The following is a 6,697-nucleotide window of genomic DNA, read 5'->3' as shown; positions in this document are numbered from 1 at the left end:
TGCTCCCGGTGTGGAAGGGATTGTCACTCCCGGATTGGCCTTTTCAGCCACACTAGACGCTGTGCCAGAACCACCTTTCAGAGCGCGATACCATAGTCTTTCGAGACTGAAGGTTGCCAATACATATGTGTGTGTGTGTGTAGGAGTTCTCTTTAACTTCCCCCCTGCTGCCCCTTCCATCTGTAAACAGGGCGGGAGAGGCTGGGAGGGACTGAGTGAGAGTAAGGACAGAAGTGGCGAGAGGAAGGAGGGTCAGGAGCAGCAACTGGGAGGCTTACCAGGACAACCCGATCCTTTGCAGCCCTACTCAGAAGTAGTCCCACTTTAGCTGCTCATTCAATGAGGCTCCCTCCCCTCCACCAACCATGCTGGCTCCTCCTCCTGCCCTTCCTCAGCCAATGGAAATATAAGAATGCCCATCCTTTGTCCAATGATCACCCATTCCTTCCTTCCTATCAGAGGCAGGAAAAGAGAGCCCAGTCCCACCTCCTCCTCCTGCTCGCACTAACTTTTCCCTGCCTCCTGGCTGGAACTCACTGCTACTTGCTGATCAGAATGCTTGCCATGAGCTTTCGCATGCTGTGGAAACAATAAGCAAGCCCCCCCAGACAAAGACAGACTCAAGTCAACATGCAGGGGGAGTGGTCCTGACTCAAGTTTTTTCAGAGTCTTCCATGCAAGTGACTCACGAGTCACAGAGTCACACTGAGGGCGCAATCCTATCCTGCGCTGGAACAGGCAAACCTGGAGGCTTGTGCTGTATCCAGCACAGGATAGTGGCCATAAGCGGTCCAGCCAGAGGGAAGAGGAAACCTTTCCCCTTACTCCTGGGTAAGGGTTGCTGACCCCATGGGTCTCCTTGGACATGCGCCACCTCTTGAGGTGGCGCAAGTTTGAGGAAAGTGGAGCAACTTGGAGCCGCTCCATTCTCCCCATGAATGGGGGTTGGGATCCGGCATAACTGCCGGATCGCAGCCCCACCTCTCACTCCTCACGCACCCGCCTGCCCCTGGGGCTGCCCACCTCCTGCCCTCCCCCTGCCCAGAAAAGCCTCCCTCCCGCCTCCTCCCTGCCCCCTGGCTACCTTTTATCCTTGGTCAAGGAGGAAGCTGGCGTGAGGAGAGTCAGGGAGGAAGTTTGCGCTTCTCGGAGCACCAGCCCGGCTTCCTCTTGAGAAGGCACAAACATGCCTTATGGCACATTTGTGACACTCCTGGGCTGGCGCAAGGGACTTGCATCAGCCCAAGGGTACCTCTGGATTGTGCCCCAAATCACGCATTTTCGCAATTTGAGTCCAAGTCACTGATTTGAGTTCTGAACACTGCGGATAAGAGGTTTGAACATAAGAACAGCCCCACTGGATCAGGTCATAGGCCCATCTAGTCCAGCTTCCTGTGTCTCACAGCGGCCCACCAAATGCCCCAGGGAGCACACCAGATAACAAGAGACCTGCAAGGCCTCCTGGGAATTGTAGTTTAAGAACATAAGAACAGCCCCACTGGATCAGGTCATAGGCCCATCTAGTCCAGTTTCCTGTATCTCATAGCGGCCCACCAAATGCCCCAGGGAGCACACCAGATAACAAGAGACCTGCAAGGCCTCCTGGGAATTGTAGTTAAGAACATAAGAACAGCCCCACTGGATCAGGCCACAGGCCCATCTAGTCCAGTTTCCTGTATCTCACAGCGGCCCACCAAATGCCCCAGGGAGCACACCAGATAACAAGAGACCTCATCCTGGTGCCCTCCCCTGCATCTGGCATTCTGACATAGCCCATTTCTCAAATCAGGAGGTTGCGCATACACATCATGGCTTGTACCCCATAATGGATTTTTCCTCCAGAAACTTGGCCAATCCCCTTTTAAAGGTGTCTAGGCTAGACGCCAGCACCACATCCTGTGGCAAGAAGTTCCACAGACCGACCACACGCTGAGTATAGAAATATTTTCTCTTGTCTGTTCTAACTCTCCCAACACTCAATTTTAGTGGATGTCCCCTGGTTCTGGTGTTATGTGAGAGTGTAAAGAGCATCTCTCTATCCACTCTGTCCATCCCCTGCATAATTTTGTATGTCTCAATCATGTCCCCCGAGGCACCTCTTTTCTGGGCTGAAGAGGCCCAAACGCCGTAGCCTTTCCTGGTAAGGAAGGTGCCCCAGCCCCGTAATCATCTTAGTTGCTCTCTTTTGCTTTGGATAGATAACATGAGGTTTGGTGCCCAGTTATAATGGGATGCAAATGATCAAGACACAAAAAAACCAGACACTAATGTCTATGGGTGCTGATGACCAAGACGCATTTAACCAGGACACAGTTGTCCAGAACGCAAATACCCTAGTCCAGTGGTTCTTGCACCTTTTAGCTCCGGGACCCACTTTTTAGAATGACAATCTATCTGGACCTAGTGGAGTCCTTACTCCTGATTTGTATTTGGTTTCCCATCCTTTCTTTTTGTCACCTGAAACCCTCTCGAGGCCTGAATGGGATAAGGCCGTGACATTTTTCACTTCCTACTGAATGAGTGAATGATCTCCAGCTCTCCGGCTGATTCCAACTTTTTTTATGGCATGGCCAGCTTATGGGGCTTATTGCTGATAAATCAGTTTAAGCTCCAAACTGAGATTTAGGTTTTTAAACTCACAAATTTACAAAAGGCTTTGGAGAGGAAAAAGCAACAAGCATCTGAAACAGCAACAGAGTGAAAATCTGCAGCCCAGTGAATCCACAGATCCTCTGTTATGAAACAGCAGATATAAAAATGGTTTTTAAAACCCTCCTGATGTTGGCTTTGCCCTGCCAAAGTATTAGTGGAATAACCTTTTGTTCTTGTGAGGCATTGCAGAGGGTGGTTCTCCTCTGGGGAAAAAAAAAATGACTATGCAGAAATGGTCTTTTTAGGTCTCAATTATCAGTCTGGTGCAACTGCAAAGGATGTGAATCTGCAGGGGGGTATTTGCCCTAAGCAAGGCTAGCTCATCCATGAGGCCCACTCAAGCAACAGGAGGTCTTGGACCACCCTGGTTCGAGCTCACACCACTCTCCTCCACACTTCCTTTACCAATTGAAAGAGAAGAAGGAGTGGTGGAGGTGAGTGGGCTAACAGGTGGGTGCCCCACACAATTCAGCGCCTGAGCCAATTGCCTCAGTCATAGATGGACTGGCCCTGACATTCTTTGGTTGCCCGTTTGTTCCGCAGCAGCAGTGCTGGTGTCCCACACAAGTCTACTTAAGGCGATGCTTTCTGGGTTGCAGAGATCGGTGCAAGCCTAAGGCCACCGAGTGACTTCACAGCAGAAGAAAGATAATAATAATAATAATAATAATAATAATAATAATAATAATAATAATATAATATACAGTATTTATATACCGCCTTTCTTGGTCTTTATTCAAGACTTTATTCAAGGCGGTTTACACAGGCAGGCTTATTAAATCCACGCAGGGATTTTTACAAATTGAAAGAAGGTTCTCTCTTTCAAGAACCACCACATTCAAGATGTTACACTCCGATCTGGTTTAACATTCTGGCCTCCATCCTCCCACGCTCCGAGCAGATGGAACAGCTCAGCTGCAGCTTGCCGGCTGCTTCAAGGTCGCACGTTGCCGGTGGCCTCGAACTTCCAACCTTGTGGATGTTAATCTTCAGGCAAATGGAGGCTCTACCCTCTAGACCAGACCTCCTGCCCATAAGTCAGTCAGATAAGTCAGTCCAAGCCCCAAACTGAGATGTCGGCTTTTGAACTGAAAGATATACAGGAAACTTGACTGGGGGGGAGGGGGGGGAAAGCAACCAATCCTGTCCCCAAACAGCAATGGACAGAACGAAAATCTGCATCCAAGTGAATCCACAGATCCTCTATTGTGCAACAGCTGGTGCGAAAAGAATATTTTAAAACCCCTCCTGATGTTGCTTGTGTCCTGTCAAAGGAGGAGGAAAAGAGCCTTTTGTTCTCGGGGGAGCATTGCAGAGAGTGGTTCTCACCTGAAAACAAATAACTGTGCAAACAGGCCCTTCCTCTGCCATCGTCTTCTGAAGAATCTTTCTCTTTGCTTGCCAACAAAAAGCAGTTCACAAAGTTGTTTCCGTAGCAAAACCAGTCCATCCAGGGCTCCCCGTCATTGATCTTCTCGTGGTGAGGTCCTGTTTGGTGCCCTCGGATGGTCTTTGAAAACTGACATGGAGCTACTGAGCACATTGCATCTGCTTGGGTAAGGAGGAGGTCTGGGAAAGGGTAAGGTAAGGGCAGGAGGTCTGGTCTAGAGGGTAGAGCCTCTGTTTGCCTGAAGATAACATCCGCAGGTCGCCAGTTCGAGGCCACCGGCACCGTGCGACCTTGAAGCAGCTGGCAAGCTGAGCCGAGTTACTCCATCTGCTCTGAGCGTGGGAGGATGGAGGCCAGAATGTGCGGCCAGATCAGAAAGAAACATCTGAATGTTGTGGTTCTTAAAAGATAGAACCTTCTTTCATTTGTAAAAATCCCTACGGGGATTTAAATAGCCTGCCTATGTAAACCGCCTTGAATAAAGTCTGAGGAGAAATCTGACGACCAAGAAAGGCGGTATATAAATACCTGTATTATTATTATAATATTATTATTATTATTATTATTGGGTAAGGGGAGGTGTGAAGTGGTTCTGGCAGTGTGAATCTAACCAGGAAAGGCAGAAGAAGCCTGAATTGTGCAGCTTGCCAGCAACATGAGACTGGTGAGAGGGCGAGTGCCGAGGGTTTGCTTTGGCTTTTGAGGACCCCTGAGCAACATTCCCCAGTGGATTTGGCAGTACAAATTGCTGCAGTTCATAACATTCATGTGTTCTGCAAGATTCCCAGTCCAAGCTCCACCTGGAGAATTATGCCCACTTTTAGCTAATTAGCTCCCCTTCTTTCTTCAAAAATGACCCTGGTTCTGCCTTGCAGTACTGCTGGACCCCACCACCAGGGTAACTCACCTGTTTAACCTACAGAGGTCCTCCTTCCTGCCAGCAGCCTCCCACCACTACAGCAACCCCTTGGTCCTCAGTAGGTCTTGGGCACAGCAGCCAAGCACCAGTCTTACTGTCTCCAGTAATTTTTGCTCCAGCAGCTTCCAAAGTCCATTCACACATCAGTCCATCAGCAGTCCATTAGCCATCGATTCCTCAGTCCATGCCTCTAGTCTCCCCTTTCCTCAAGCTTTCCTCCTTCTGCTACCCACCCCACACTCCCCCTTCATCAGGTGCTCTTATATCCCTGAGGGCCCTATTGCCTTCCAGTGGCTGCAGCTGTGCAGCACACTCTGCTGGATGCCCAGGCCTGACCCTTAAAGGGGCCACTGCTGACACCACAACTACCTCCTCGCCAGATCTTTCGTGATTCCAATACATCATGTGATGTTCTGGGGTTGGGGGGGATCCTTTGGATTCTGCTTCTGCAAGATCTCTGTGTGTGAGATGTTTGGCATTTCTTGTTGTTTTGCTTTCTGTGGGCTACCTGAGGTGCTGCCCTTTTGGGATAAGGAAGGCAGGATCCAAATGTGTTGACAGAACATTTCTTGGTATTGTGTGTACCTCAAGGTACAATGTGATTGTTGCTGAGTTTTACATTTGGGTTCATGTGACAACTGAAAGCAAGTCTGACCATTTTTAAGGGGCCCTCAGGAATTTCCAGCATTGTATCACGATGGAAAAAATATCTCCAGGAACAGTTTTGTCAGAGTTGGGAACCTAAATGCCCAGTGCCTGAGGAGGATGGGGACCCAGCACTGGAGAAGAGAGCCAGATGTGGGCAGAGAGGGAAAGTAGCCTGGGGAGACAGAGGGAAGCAAGCAGACGTGAGCTGTACTGGGCAGTGCCATTCCCAGTTTTGCAGGGCACATCAATGCACCATGTCAGTTGCCCTTTCCCCTCACCTTCAGAGCCATTCCCAGTAGTGCGAACCAAGTGAAGGAGACCCCTCAGTGGTGCTCTTGCTACCTGGAATGTCTCCAGCAGTGTGGGGGAGGGGCAGCTGACCTGGCGTGTTGAAGCACTCTGCAAAATGCAGGCGTGCCCTGTGTCCCCTCTGGGAACGCCTCTGGGAGCGGGCGTGGAAGCTTACTGGGGCTGGAGAGGGCTAGAAGCAGCCTTATGTCCAGGCTCCTGATGACATAATTGGGGGCAACAATCTGTGAGGTTGTTCAGAACCAGACCTCGGAAGAAATTTTCCAAGCTGGGGGGAACACTTCTGCTTTTTGCCCAGTTTTGAGTTTTACTGGCTGAACTGGAAAGGCTCCGTCTGGGCCGTTTCTTGCTTCCCCATGCTCCATTGTTTTTGAAAGAAATGAGATGTTCCAAGAGAGAGAACTCTTTTCTAGTCAGGAACCTCAACCATCTTTGGCTTTGGGGAAGTGGCGATGATGAAATGAGATTGTCTCAGGCCTTCCCTGTTTCCAGTTCAGACTCAATGGTTCATCTGGGGAAGGCTGCCACTGTCAGCAGAGCCTGGGATGCGGCAACCACAGGAAGAGTGGAGAGTCTGCTCAACAGTGAGACCAGTCCTGCCGCTGCGTGAGCTGAGCTGAGCTGCCCCAAGGAAATGTAATAAAAAATGGGGAGGTGGTGCTGGTGGAAGTGCGTGTGCGTTGAAGGGATGTTCACTAAATCAGTTTCAAATTACCTGCCACCATAATATTACTGACGTTAAGCCTCTCCCCCTCCCTCTCCTCTCTCTTGCTAAAAGC

The sequence above is a fragment of the Tiliqua scincoides genome, chromosome 9 (assembly GCF_035046505.1).
Source record: "Tiliqua scincoides isolate rTilSci1 chromosome 9, rTilSci1.hap2, whole genome shotgun sequence".
NCBI classification, from domain to species: domain Eukaryota; kingdom Metazoa; phylum Chordata; class Lepidosauria; order Squamata; family Scincidae; genus Tiliqua; species Tiliqua scincoides.
Note: the sequence above shows the minus strand (reverse complement) of the source record.